The sequence below is a fragment of the Petaurus breviceps genome, unplaced genomic scaffold, assembly GCF_028583685.1.
Source record: "Petaurus breviceps papuanus isolate PSGF00001 unplaced genomic scaffold, PetGlider_PUasm1.0 173, whole genome shotgun sequence".
Classification (NCBI taxonomy): Eukaryota; Metazoa; Chordata; class Mammalia; order Diprotodontia; family Petauridae; genus Petaurus; species Petaurus breviceps.
In genome coordinates, this window is record NW_027185759.1 from 21,065,632 (window position 1) to 21,080,717 (window position 15,086).

A 15,086-nucleotide genomic window follows, 5' to 3' on the forward strand; every position below is an offset into this window, starting at 1 on the left:
GCTGTGGGTGAAAGTTTCTGTTGGATACATGGGTACACTTGTCATATGTCACTTAGGGGTTGGTACAGAGACTTCTTGCCAAAAGGAGAAATTTTGTTTTAAACTTTATAAATATCTTAGGGAAAAATGGATGCATTGTAGTGTCTATGTTGTTCACATCTCCAAATTTTTTACCTGTGAGCTTATTTTTTCCTCTCATTTCTTCCAGTCTTTTCCCTCTCTAGAGCTTGCCAGGATTGGCCTCTGGCCTGCTACCCACCGCCCCGCTCCCTCCCCAGTGAGCTTTGCTTTTTACTTAGACCCTTGGAAGAATCTTGCCACACCAGGCTCTGCTGCCCTTCAGCTTTTCCCAAACTAAAGCCCCCCAAACCAATGCTCTAGAACAGAGGTGCTGAAACATGTCCCACAACCTCCCAAGTGTGGCCAGAACCAGATTAGAATTTGATTGGGAAATATTTAACAAAATAATTAAAAGTACAGTCAGACACAGATAACATTACATTTTAAAACTAAGTCAGCATACAGTCCATAAGGGATCCTTCTGTGTGGATCAGAGGTCCCCATTTTTATTTTGTTTGTTGGGGAGGAATGCTATTCCTTTTCATTAAAAATGCATTTTTAGTAAAAAGCTTTTTATGCCATTTCCTGCATGCTCACGTATGGAAATGGATCTGGGTTGTCATCGATGTGGGAGCTCCCTGCAGTGATGCCGATTGTATCTGGCTGCCCATGGACCTCGATGACACTTGTCCTTGTCCTTCCCAGAGTTTGCCCCAGGGCATTCATCCAACATGCTGGAACACAGTAGGTGCTTCATAAATGCTTGCTGACTGGAGGCCTGCCTTATTATTTCCCAACATCTCCAAGGTTGCAATAGAGCCCTCTGACTATCTCACCTCGCATCCTTGGGCCTTCTGATGTGACCGTGTGACCGGTCCATTTGTTCTTCCTCTTAGACCATTCTTCCCTGGCCTCCTGCTTTCCTGTTCTGCACCCTGCTCACGTCACGAGCCTCTCCCATTTCCTTGTTGTGATACTCATTTTTTGCTCTTCAGTCAATTTTAAGAACTCTGGTAAATTGTTATTGGTCAGAGCCTTAGTACATTAACAGATAACTGAACCAAGGTAACCAAGTTCAGTTATTAATAGGTAATAACTAAACCAACTCAACTGAACCAAGAATTTAATACCAGGGCATATAGCAGGGAGACTTGGCTTTGCTGGGTGTGCTTCACTATTGTGGAGATGTCCTTTGCAAAATCCAGACAGGAGAGAGTCCCTGCTGGCGCTGACATTTTCCAGAGGATTCTTTTAATCTGCCACTAAACTGCACCAGGTCTGAGATCAGCCACTAGCTTCTCCTACACTCCCTTCTGCCTCTCCCTGTGACAGGCCATTCGTCTGACCCATGCCTTATTCCGCTATGGTTGACAAAGCAGACTCAGGAGGGGGGAGGAGGGGTGGCAGGTGCTCCTGGCCATGCGGGACTTGCTGGAGACATCCTTTCCTTCCCATTTGGTTAGATTGCCTCGGGAAGTTGTTCTTGGCTGCCGGCACATCTCTATTTGTTCACTTATTTTCCTTTTCACTCCTGTCTTTTTTTTTTCCTCGGGGAATCAGGACTATTTACCCAGACTTTCAAAGTTTGTTCTTTTGGTCTGTGTGCCCTGATTTTATTTTCAGGGAATGTCTCAGTTACAACTGCTTTACTCCAGTGTTTCCATTTGATAATAGAATTAGGTTTATAAGAATTAACTTTTGATAGTTAATTACAAAAAAAAAAATTTGATTTGGTGACCAACATGCAAGATTAAAGACTCCTTCAGCTGGGTGTCTCCTTCCTGTAATTAAAGATCACAAGATTCCTTGATACAAATAAAGAGATAATCTTGTTTAACGTTCCTCTGAGGATCATTATCAATTTCTTACAGCATTTCAGTGATCTACAGGTGACCACATTAGCTGCTTATTCCCCTCAGACACATTAGGACCACTGACTGCTAGACGTTCTTGGGGAATTTATCACTAGAAATAACATTGTTCTGTGAGCAAAAGGCAGTGCTTCTTCAGTCTGAGATTGGGTCTCAGAGGGGCAGCTTGGTGGGACCTACAAAATCTGGAGCTGTACTCCCTGGTGAACCAGGGACATGTCTGCTTGCCAGAGGTGTTCACTTGTGGAGATACCCTTTGTAAAATTCAAACATGAGAGGGGTTTCCCATAGATGGTCACATTCTCCAAATGACAGTATTTTAATATGATATTCAACATTTGCCTTATGCCCTGGAATACGGGACCTTTTCAGTGAGATCTAAGAAAAGGTGGGCGTCACTCTTCATACGTGGAGAAAGCAAGCTCATGAAGAGTGCACAGGGCTTCGTTTGTGCGTGCTAGAAGATGGTAGCCTGTTTGCGTGGTTCCTCGGTACGCGTGTCCTGGACAGAACAGGTGGACAGTGACCTGGACCTGGAACGACTTGAAGGAAGAAAGTACATTCTTAGAAGACTCAACTGCAGGCATCTCAAAGGTCAGTGGAAAGGCCTAAGTGGTAGGGAATATCTAGGTAAACGGGTTGCAGTGTATTATGACCTATGACATGTCCGAGAAGTGGCATAAATGTGAGTTTGCTAAGGACATGCACAACTCGAAAATGAGATGGGTCAGTCGTGCCTCAAGGCCAAGAGAAAACAGTTTGAGTAGCTTTAGCATTATTCTGCTTTCCATGATCACATTAAGCGTTTTTAATAACTCCCAGATGAGTATGTGAATACAGAAGCATCACATAGGATGAGAAAGGGAAGGCTGCAGTCTTCACTGGTGGGGGGAGTAGCTGAACTGAGTTCCTAGCTTTCATGCAAATATCCAGACTAAATAAAACGTACTGGGTGAATTATTTCTCAGTGAAATGATTTGGTGGTAGCTGTGTTTATTATTATTTTTCCAGTTGACTGCAATGAGAAGTATCTATCATAATGATTGCTGAAATGACCTTATAACCTGCCCTGGGACCTAGTTAGCTTACCTTAAAATAGATATGACTTCAGGTAATTTTAATACTAAAGTGAATCTGATCTCACTGGGGTGTATATATCCTCTCCAGTAGTACAGATTGTAAACTCTCCATGCCTTGTTGATCTGTGCCATTTAAAAAAAATCAACATCCTCTGATAAATCCTTCATAATGGAACTGTCTAAGGTGCTAGGATCCTGCCTCCAAGTTTTTTTTTTTTTGGAGGGGGGAAAGGCAGCATAATTGGGGTTAAGTGATTTGCCAAGGTCACATGGCTAGTAAGTGTTAAGTGTTTGAGGCCAAATTTGAACTCAGGTTCTTTTGTCTCCAGGGCTGGTGCTCTATTCACTGTGCCACCTACCTGCCCCTGCCTCCAAGTTTGTACACCTATTGCTAATAGTGTAACATTCAGCCTGCCCATCTTGTATTATTAGGGGTAGTCTAATATAAAAGATAAAGGAGTGTTGGACCTGGAGTTGGACAGTTCTGGGTTCAAATCTTACCTCTGGACACTTGGCTTGGCAACCAGATTTATGTCTGAGCCTCTCTGATCTTTTCTTTATAAAGCAGGAAACAATTAGTACCTGCCTCACAGAGTTATGAGGTTTAAATAAGATCGTATGTTTGTAGCGTTATAGAAATATGGGATGACTCCGCTTCCAAAGAATAAAGACATGGGTATTTCTCAAGGAGCAAAGAAGAGGTGGCCTTGGTGCCTGTGGGCACACCAGCACAGGGCAGATAGGGAGCCATCATGAAGTGCAGTAGAGGCTTTCATTAAAGAAACAGGTGATGGGGAGGGGGTGGGCTTCTTTTTAATTTTTTTTTAATTTTTTAATGCTTTATTAACTTCTGATTTACATCATTCGTTTCCTCCAGATTTTGAGTTACAAATTTTCTCCCCGTTTTTCCCCCACCCACTGCCCCAAAATAGCAGACCCACAGGATATCCCCTCCTCCAATCTGCTCTCTCCCATATTTTCTCCCATACCCCTTTCGACTTTTCCAGTGGATCTCTATGCCTCAGTGCCTGTATATCTTATTTCCCAATTACATATAAGATGGTATTAATAATACTATATATATATGTATATATATATATATGTATACACACACACACATATATATTTGAATACTTGATTTTAAAACTTTGAATTCCAGATTCATTCCCTTCCTTCCTTGTCACCCACCCTTACTGGGAAGATAAGTAGTTCAGTATAGGTTCTACATGTGTGGCTAATGCAAAACAATAACATAGTGGATATATTGTAAAAGACTGACTATATTTCCCTCCCTCCTATCCCACCTCCCACTTGTTCTATTCTCTACTTTGATCCTGTCCCTTTTCAAAAGTGGGTGCTTCCAACTTCCCTCCCCCCAGCCTGCACTCCCTTCCATCATCCTCCCTCTCATCCCCTTCCCCCTACTCTCCTGGAGGGTGAGATACCCTATTTAGTGTGTATTTCACTCCCTCCTCAAGCCAGATTCAATGGGAATAAGGTTGACCCATTCCCTTTTGCCTTCCTATTCTTCCCCTCCATTGTAACCATTTTCCCTTGCCTCTTCTGTATGAGATAGTTTACCCCAAACTGTCTCTCCCCATTTCCTCTCATTATATTCCTCTCGGGAGTGGGCTTCTTAAATGATGAAGGCAGGTAGGAAATGGACAGCTCTTGTGTCCCACTGGTATTGAAATGTCAAGGGGAAGCTAGAAAGGCACCAGGAGTATTGGCAAAGGTATGGGAAAACATGCATGAGAGTCATACAGGAGGGCAAGCATGGACGGGCTGCGGTTTCTATTTTTGGAGTGAGATCACAGGTCCATTTGAAAAGATGGAGAATAAAAGATGGGGTCCAGAGAGTATTGGCTGTCCACACTTCAGTGATTATTGAAGGCTTCCAAGTACCAGAAAGATGCTTTAGAGAACAGGAGGTGAGGGCATGAGATTCTGTGGCTTCTCACAGGTAAATTGCCCAGAAATTTGACAGTGCCAGCTCCTCTCCTTTCTATTTGACCAGTAGGAGGCTGTTGGAGTTAGATGGAATTTCGTAAGGGCTTAGGGAAACTGCGTTTGAATCCTGGTGCTGCTTCTTATTAGCTGGATGACCTTGGTCAAGTTCCATGCCTTCGGTTTCTTCAACTGTAAAAAGTGGTTTTTGGAACACGATGATTTCCAAGCTTCCCTTGAGCTCTAAGACTTATGACTCCTCCTATAGAGGAGGTAGGTGGTTGGTGGCAGGAAGGAGGTGGACGTGGGAGAAGAAGACATTGGACTAGTTATGGGGGCTGAGGAAGCAGCCTACCCCTATGTATATAGCTCCCAGACCTCTGACTAATAGCTGTTCTCCAGGTGGGAGTCCTGGCCACTTCTGGTGAAGGATGACTTCCTTCTAAAAGTGTAGTGAGTATAGCCATGGTTGTCTGGACCGGAGTCCTTAGAGGTGGCTGGGGGAGGGGGTCTCGAGGGAAGGGGATGGGCCAGCTGCTGCCTTTCCATTTCCACTCCTCAGCTTGGTAGAGTGCTGCACCCATGCTCCCATCTCTGCTGTCCTCAGTAGGGGATGGGTAAGGCTAGTCTGTGTGATCAACACTGGCCAAGTCTTCTTCAGTTAGCATGGCTTTTGTCACTAAAGATGTCACTAAATAAAGACTGATGATTTTAGAATGAACATGTGGTTAGGAGCCCTGCTCTTGATGTGACGGCATAATGCAGTCTTTCCCCCTTCAGGGCACCTTAAGGTGCTGGAGCTAGTCAGGGAAGCTGGTGTTTATCTTTTCAGTCCAGCAAACATTAATCACCGCAGTATACCAACATAGTGCTGTGGTGGATGGGAGGTGATGATCTTAGATAAGGGAGATGGGGTTCCTGCCCTCCTGGGAAGGGTCAGCATTAGGGTTCATTAAGACACTGAAGTCTGGACAAGTCAAATAACTTGCCCAAGGTCACACAAGTAGTGAAGAGTGGAGCTGTCCTCTGTCACCCCACTGTATTGCTTTGTACAAGGAGCTGGGTGGTGAAGTGGTTAGAACCCTGGGCAGAATCAGAAAGAGTTGAGTTCAAATTCAGCCTCAGACAATGTGACTCTGGGCAATTCACTTAACCACAGTCTTCTCATCTGTAGAATGGGGATAATAATGGCACTTACCCCCCAGGGTTGTTGTAAGGATCAAATAAGATAATTGCAAAGCACAGCTCTTGGCATACAGTATCTGTTATGTAAATGTTAGCTGTTATTATTAATGGTAGGGGGGAATATGTCACAGACACAAATGACCATATTAGGCAGGTTGGCTAAGGAAGAAGCTGACCTTCCTCCTGCTCTCCCACCTCCCCACCTCTCCTTACTCAGCTACCTAGAATTATTATTATTATTATTTGCTTTTTGGAGGGGGGAGGGCAGGGCAGTTGGGGTTAAGTGACTTGCCCAAGGTCACATGGCTAGTAAGTGTTAAGTGTCTGAGGCCGGATTTGAACTCAGGTCCTCCTGACTCCAGGGCTGATACTCTATTCACTGTGCCACGTAGCCGCCCCTTTTTCCTTTTTTTTCTTTTTATTTTCTTTTATTTCTTTTCTTTTTTACCTAGAATTATATTAACAGCTCCATGAAACAGTTGAGATCTGGAAAATGCCTTCCCAAACAGGACTTTACTGCATGAGGATAATCATATCATTAAGAATTACTGCAGGTTTTGAATGCAGAGAGAACATGACCCCGTGGACTGAGCAGGACTTGGCACTTATTGCCTACGTTACCTTGAATAAGTCACTGCATGACCTGACTTCAGTTTCCTCATCTGTAAGATGAGGGGGGTGGACGTGATGGCTTCTTTAGGGACATTTCCAGCTCTCATTTGTTGCTCCTCTGTGTGGTGTAGAAGATGAGCTTCTTGTTGGTTGGTTAGGGCTGTAGTTAAAAGTTTCTTTTTATATTTTTGGAGGAGGGGAGTGCAGGGCAATTGGGGTTGTGACTTACCCAAGGTCACACAGCCAGTAAGGGTTAAGTGTTTAAGGTCACATTTGAAATCAGGTCCTCCTGACTCCAGGGCCAGTGCTCCATTCACTGCACCACCTAGCCACCCTGGTTGAAAGTTTCTTGATGATTTTCAATGCATCTTTGCTTCCCACATGAATAGGGTATGCCTATTCCTTATCAAAAACCCACTTTCCATAAAAGTCTCCTTCATCATCTTCAACATATCGCCATTAAAAGAAAGAACAGGGAAGAAGATAAATTAGGCAACTGTTTTAGCTACAGGAGAGAGAGAGAGAAAAGAAAAAGCCTTGGGAAAATCTCTAGATCAGAGCCAGCAGCTAATTTCTTTCCTTTTTTTCCCACACACTGAATGAGGAGGCTGGTCCATCAGGTACTGGGCATCTGTCTGCTTTTAATTTCAGTTCCAAACTGCTTACTTCAGAGAAGAAAAAAAATGCACCTGAATTACTCAGGGAATCACATCCATTCGTGGCAGCAGAATTTGAGCTACTACTCTTAACTCTGGGGTTGAGGGGGTCAAAGGAGAAAAGACAGTTTTTGATCCTGAAAGATGGGTCCTTGAATTCTGGCTGAGGCCCTCTAGGAAATAAGTTACATTCATAGGAAATGCAGCATGGGGTAGTGGCAAGAATGCGAGATCTGGTGTCTGAAAGCTTGAGTTTAGATTCCATTTCTTCTTGCTGTATTATTCTAAGTGAAACACCTATGCTCTGAACCTCAGGGCAGGTAGGGGACAGCATTCAAACAAGATGTATGTATGTATATGAACAAAAGGGAGATAATATCAGAAGGAAGGCATAGTGTTAAGTGGCTTCAGGAAAAGCTTTTTGTAGGAGGTGGGATTTTAACAGGGACTTGAAGGAAGTCAGGGAAGCCAGAAGGCAGAGATTAAAATGCAGAGCATCCCAGGCATGGGGACAGCCAGTGAAAACGTCTGGAGTTAGGAAATGGAATATCATGTGCAGGAAGGACGCCATTCTTGGGAATGATTGCAAATTTTTCAGTTAAATATGAGACAAGGTTCTTAGCCTGGAGGTGGGAGGGGGGCACAGCGGCAAATTGAGAGCCATGGGAAATTTGAGAAAAAAATTATAAAGGTTTGAAAAATACTGTTGTGCTAAGTGGGAAAGTGAATTCATTGCCTTGCTGCAGTGAGGGCCCAGCTGAGATCATGTAACATGAATGGAAAAAGAGTAGGCTAAGGAACTGGGAGGTTAGGATGCTTGAGGGAGCATCAGTATGTACTAGAAGTCCCCTAGGATGAGGGCAAGAGCTGGGGAAGAGAGAAAGACTGTGAGCCTAGCAGTGGACTCTGAGGAAGGAAGATTGTCTTGGAGATCATCCGACAACAGGGACCAGAACCTGGTTTGGCTGATAAATGTGGACTGGAGGAACCTCAAACCCATACATGTACAAGAATCTCCTCTGCGGAATCCAGCAACCATAAAATCTCCAAAAAGGGGGAGTCCCCCAAGGCTACCCATGTCACTTTTCAAAGGCTGCTATTAGAAACTTTTTCCTAACATTGAGCTGAAGTTTCCCTCTTCCCAACTTTTCCCCATTGAGGTAATTGCCCCCAGTAATAAACATTCATAGGATAAAGAAAATAGATCTGGCTGGTCATCCGGGTGGATGCTTGAAGTGATCATAGCTTGAAAGGAAGGTCATTGAAAACGGCCCATTGTGCAGGGAAGGCAGCGGAGTGCAGGGAGCTTTAGCGTCTTGCCCAGCATCACACGGGTCTCAAGCATCAGAGGCAGGATAGGTGTCCAGTTCCTGACTCTAGAACCATGCTCTGAACACTGTCGTTCTGCTCCATGGCTCCTGAGAACCCTGATGCCTTAATGAAAAGCTTTCCCCAGAGTTGGACTGTTTAACCCCTTAGATAACTAGGCCATACAGTATTTCCCAGTAAATAGTGATTTTTTTCCAGGCACTATTGGCTGTTGTCCTTTGTAATCAAAGTGGACCAAAGTGACATCATTGTGCTGGTGTCAATGTGCAGCATGCCTGTCTGTGACTGATCAGACCAGGAGGAGCTTGGAAGGTTCTACCGCAGGTCGGGCACAAGTAGTCTATGGGAACATTTGGGGTGGAGATGCCTCTAAATTTGCACATCTTGCATTTCTTTTGAGCTATTGCAATTCTGCTTTGCTGTGGGTATGCTGTGGCAGATGGTCTTGTGCCAGCATCTCCCATGCCGTGCAATTGATTCCCAAGTTCTTCAGAGAGACCTTGAACTTGGCCTTGTATTGTTCTTTCTGACCTCCATGGGAGCACTTGCCTTGTGGGAGCTCTCTGTGAGCTCTCTAGTCTTTTAGGCAAACAGACACTTGGCATTTGATGAGTTATCATTACTCGTTGTCAGGGAGCTGGGCCCTTATGAAGAATGTGATGAATTAGCTTGCTTTGCTTTTCAAGATCCGGACAAGCCAGTAGCAGCTGGGTACCTTATGGTGAAGGGAACCATTAAAGCAGGGTGGATGCAGGCCTGCCAAGTCATCACCTGCTCCCCAAGTGAAGTAACTTGGCAAATGGATTGCTCACTCTCCTTTGAGGCAGGATTTCATAGGTTTAGGAAAGTAGAAAGGAAGTTTGGCTGAGTCTGGCCATAGCAGGCCAGTTTGACTGGAAAGTCGAGTTTGTGAACAGGAAAAAGATGAAACAAGAGTGGCAGGGAAATGACTTGGTCAGTGAATCAAGAAGTGCTTAAGCACTTAGTCTTGTGCCAGACCCTGTGCTGAGGCCTGGGGGTACAGAGGCAGGCAAAGACACAATCCCTGCCCTCAGGAGCTAATGATCTAATGGGGGAAACCACACACACACACACAGACACAAGCGCACACCTACAGATCAACATAAATACGGACATAAATTTGTATATCAACAAATGGCATGTAAATACAGATGCAGAGTAAATGGGAGGAAATCTTCAAGGGAAGGTACTAGCAGTTGAGGGCTGGGAGGGAAGAAATCTTAAAAGACCTTTTGCAGAAGGTGGGAACCGGAGGTGAGGCAGGAGATCATTCTAGGTAGGGGGGGCTGGACAGTGCAAGCAACAGCAAGGGGGCCGGCGTCACTGGAGAATGGAGTATGTGTGAGTATGTGGAGTACAGAGTGAGGAGAAGGGACAGGTGGGGAAGGGCTTTAAAAGCCAAACAGAGCATTTCTTACTTCCCTTGGATGTAATAGGAAGCCCCTGAGTTTGTTGAGTCAGGGATGGGGAGGTGACTTGGTCACAGCTGGGAAGGTCCTCACTTTGACAGCTGAGTAGAGGTGAGCCTGGAAGACCCACGGTGGGCTGTTGCAATAGTCCAGGTTTGAGTGACTGGGCCTGCGCCAGGGCAAGGGCTATGTCAGAGGAGAAGGAGGCATTTATGAGAGATGCTATTAAGGTAGAAACAACAGATTGGATTTGGGGAGTGAGTAGAGAGGGGAGTTGAGAATCCCACTGAGGTTGTGAGCCTTGGTGACGGGGAGGATAAACAGAGAGGGGGAGAAAAGGTACATCAGGGCCAAATTGGGATGGGCTTTCCATGCTAGGCAAAGGAATGTCCATTTTCTGTTAGAGGTAACGGGGTTGAGGCTGAAGATTCTTGGCCAGCAGCATGAGGGAGTCAGACCTGTGCCTCAGGAAGGTCATTTCGATAGATGTGTCAAGGATGGCTAGGGAGAAGGCGAGAGAGAGAGAGAGAGAGAGAGAGAGAGAGAGAGAGAGAGAGAGAGCGCCATTACTTTCAGGAAGGGGCTGGGGGGTGGTGAGGATTGAAAGAGGATGGAGGCGGCCTGAGTGATGGTGAGTAAAGTCAGATCATCCATCATCCCATTTTCCACACCAGTAAACTGAGGCACAAGAGGTTTCTTGAAGGTCAATATCCCAATGTACCAATGCCAAAGTCAGAACGAGACCCTGAGCCCCAGGGCCAAGACTGGTGTGCTCTCTGATTATTTAATGCGTTAGCTTCCACACCTCCGACTCTGCTCTTTTAAAATCTTACTTTATTTCCGCATGTGGTTCTTCCATTAGGAGCTTAATTGTATTTCTTTAGCCTAACAAGTACTTACTTTTAGCACAGCCACCTTAGGGTGCTGGGGCTCAAAGCCCTAAACAGAGCCAGGAAGATTTGTTTGTTTTTTTCTTTCCCTTTCCTTGGCTTCTTGATAAACTCTGGAAGAACCAGCCAAGAGGGAAGGGAAGGGAGAGGATGTTCTGCCTGCCTCCTGGTGAAATGAGTGAGTTCTGCTTAGCATTTTGAGGAAGTGAGAGCAGGGTTGGCGGCAATCCTTCCCTGCCTCCTGCTTCAGTGTGAGCAGAGTTTAGCTGCTGGAAGGTGCCAACTCTAATATGCCACCTTCACATTTTCTTTTGCATATATTTTTAAGATTTTTTTCTTTTGCATATTTTTTATCTACAGATGTTTGTACAGATTTCTTTTTGAAAAAGCTATTGCGAACCTTACAGACTCATGACTCACCTTTGCTTGTGTGGTTCTGGCTTCTTGCCCCAGTCTCTCATTCTCCTCTTTTTTCACCTAAATTGGCTCAAGGCCCAGACAAAGTCCTGTCTCTTCAGGGAATATTTCCCACTTTTCCTATGTTTCTCTTCCTCTCCTTGAAGTATGGGAGAGTGGAAGAACTTGTGAGTCTGGGGACCTCTCCACTGGGAATAAAGACCCAGAGGCTGGCTCCCCAGTCTTAATATAGTTTTGGGGAGTACAGAGTTGGGTCGGTGGGGAAGACAATATGGTTGGTTACAGGGTAGACAGCATTAGACAGGGGGTGGTTATCTTAAAGGAAGTGTGCTTGCCCACCACCCTCTCTGACAGTTAAGGAACGTTGATTGCTTTTATGGGACCCATCAGCATCTTGAACACCTTGCTAGCAAACCTGAGAAAGCAGATTCCTTGGCACCTAGAAGGGTTTGCTAATTGTACAAGGACAGGCACGGACAGACGATATAACTTTTGGGGACGATGACAAGTTAACTTGTAACTTTAACTCAGAGGAAGAGCGGCATTCCTGAGCTTACCTCAGGGATGAAGAGATAGGGCTTGAGCAGTTGTACAGAAGGGGAAGCTGCAGGATAGGATCAATTATTAAATGGCACAGAATAATTTAAATCTCATGATACATGTGCCATGTATGTGATTTTATTAATTACTTTTGGCTTTAAACTGACGTCTTTCTTTCATTTTCTTAAACTTAGAGTTATGATTTCATTTTTAGAGACCTCCCTCAAGTAGTACAGAGTGGTACTTACTTGGCAGCTAATAACCTTAGGAAATTGAGAAATAGGGCCGGCTCGGTGGCACAGTGAATAGAGCTCTGGCACTGGAGTCAGGAGGACCTGAGTTCAAATCCGGCATCAGACACAACACAAAACTAGCTGTGTGACTTTGGGCAAGTCACTTAACCCCAATTGCCCTATCTTCCCCCTCCAAAAAAAAAAAAAAAAAAAAAAAAAGAAAGAGCCTGGCTATATTGAGAAGTTAAGAGATTTGCCCAGAGACTCTTACACCAGAGGCCAGACTAGAACCCAGGTTCCCTGACTTGGAAATCTGACTACAAAGCCAACGACCATCTTCCTATCTGCTGTACCACCTGCCTCTGGCTTATTAAAGCAAAAAGAACACATTGGTAGGAGATTTTGTACTGTGGTCTTTAATTGAAATCGACCCACTAAAGTACTTTGAATCTACATACACAGTTAATTAATATAGACATCTCTAATTCCAAGACCATGACATAACATGGAAGCTTACACTTAAATCATCTCATTCTGAACTAATTTGTGTTTGTTTCAGGGGATGCTGTTCTGAGCTGATTAAATGAGTTTCCTTTTGGGAAGGGTGAGTACCAAGAAGAATCCTTGAGAAAAGGCAAGCCAGCTTCAGAGAATTTCAGCAATTATTCCCCACCCCAAATCATGCCACAGACATAAAATGTGAGGCTTGTATGAAGTGAATTTTTTTGTATTTGGACTGCTTGTTTCTAGTTACTTGGAAGAAAATGATTCAAATTGACCCAAACTTGACCTTTTTCTTGAAAGTTTCTTCCTTTATTTTTCTTACTTTTTTAAAAAATTAAATTTTATTGAGGATTGACATTCTTTTGGTATCATCTATATTTCCAAATGTGCTCCTCCCTCATCTTCCAAAAGGAATGACCTTTATAACAAAGAATAAAAAAAGAATACCTCCCCCCCCCCAAATAAAACCCCTTCAGTTTGGCAAAACTAAACAATTTTTGGAAAACATCTAACCTTTTGTGCAGTATCCCACACCCACAATCCCCCTCCTTTACAAAAAAGTGGAAGGCGATGCCTTATCATCCCTCTTCTTTGGGGCAAACTTGGTCATTATAATTTTGCAGCTTTCCGTTTGCTTCCATTTATTTTACGTTGTTCAGTTATTTTTCAGTCACGTCCAACTCTTTGTGATTCCGTTTGGTATTTTGTGTTTTTGGCAAAGATACTGGAGTGGTTTGCTGTTTCTTTCTCCAGCTCATTTTACAGATGAATTCAGGAAGATATCTTCCTGTCTCTAGGCCTGGCACTCTGTGCACGATGGCACCACCTAGCTGCTCAGTTCATAAGGACTTTCCATGCTTGTTCATCATTTCTTAGGGAGCACATTAAATATTCCACAATTGCTCTAACCACTCCTCAGTTTTTGGACAGCTACTTTGTTCCCTGCTCTTTGGTCCCACCAAAAGTGCTTTGGTCCTTCCTTTTTGTTAATGACCTCTTTGTGGAGTATGTGCCTTAGTAGTGGGTCCAAAGGTATGACCTTTCAGGCATTTTGCCAGTTCCACAGTGTCTCCAACATGGACTATTTCTATCTGTTATCATCTCTATCAAATTCCATGAGGTGAAACCTCAGGGTTCTGATTTCTCTTGTTACTAGTAATGGAAATATCTTTAATGTAGTTGTTAATAGTTTGCACTTCTTCACTTGAGAATGGTTTATCCATAGTCTTGGTTACTTCTCCACTGGGATATGGCCACTTATTCATGGCAGACAATTTTTCTCTTTCTAGAATAGGAAAGGACATATAGACTGCATCCAGGTTTGATATCCCCTTTTTATCCAAAGAGCTCAAAACCAAAAATAGATTCTTTATTTAGGTCCCACTAGCTACACATTTGCTATTGAATGACTGTGTCTAAAGTTGCTACTCGCAATCTGTACCTTTATTTCTACCTCTAGCATTTAAAAAAGCAAAGCAAAGTAAAACTCAAGAATTTTAGCAACAAGCTCAAGTCAACCTTAAAAAAAACCCAACAACAGCAACAAACCCAAACCAACTTTAGTTCCACAGATGTCTTATTCAGTCTTATTCAGATGCTTCTTACTTCAAGAAGAGTGTGGGCCATAGTTTTAAAGTTGGAAGACTTAGGGAAGTCTGATTCAACATCTTCATTTTACAGATGAGGAAACTGAGGCCCAGAGTGGTGAGTGCCTGGCCCAGTCATAGTACCATAGACCTAGGGAAGAAGGGACCTCAGAGGCCATCTAGTTAAATCTCCTCATTTTACAGATGGGGAACCCGAGGGAAGGTTAAGGGACTTGCTGAAGGTCGTGTCCTCAATGTTCCTTTCAGTTCTCAGTTCTGGAATCCCATGGCACCATTTCAATTGGATGCCTCCCTTCTGGGAGGGTGGTTGGCTTCTCTGCTGCTCCCCGTTTGTCTATTTTATAAACAACAGGATTGTATCTGTAGGAGAACATTTGATTAAATTTCACAACTAGAAAGAAGTTGGAGAAAAGGTGCGGCAGTGTTGCAATTCATTGGAATCAGGTCTGATGAGAGGCTTTAGTAAGGCCAAAATGATTCAACATTTCTTTTAGTTGGGAAGGCTCTCTCCCCTCTACCCCCATTCCCCAGGAAGTTCTCTGATTCAAAAATGGAGATGAACACGATACAAAGTGCCAAAATCACTCAGCTTTCTGTCTCTCTGTCTTTCTTTCTGTCTCAGTGTTTCTCTGTCTCTTTCTTCCCCTCTGTCTCTCTTTCTTTCTCCCTCTCTGTCTCTCTCTGTTTCTGTCTCTCTATTTCTCTCTCTTTGTCTCAATTCTCTCC

General features: G+C 44.0%; 1 long non-coding RNA gene across 2 annotated transcripts in view; it reads right to left on the bottom strand.

The window, feature by feature from the left end:
- Positions 1–13,040: 13,040 nt before the first annotated feature.
- Positions 13,041–15,086, bottom strand: part of LOC138157749 (uncharacterized) — a 36,866-nt gene continuing 34,820 nt past the window's right edge. For both annotated transcript variants that reach the window (XR_011167446.1, XR_011167445.1), the window contains one exon: positions 13,041–14,720. This is a non-coding gene — a long non-coding RNA (uncharacterized lncRNA). The remainder of the gene's footprint in view (positions 14,721–15,086) is intronic.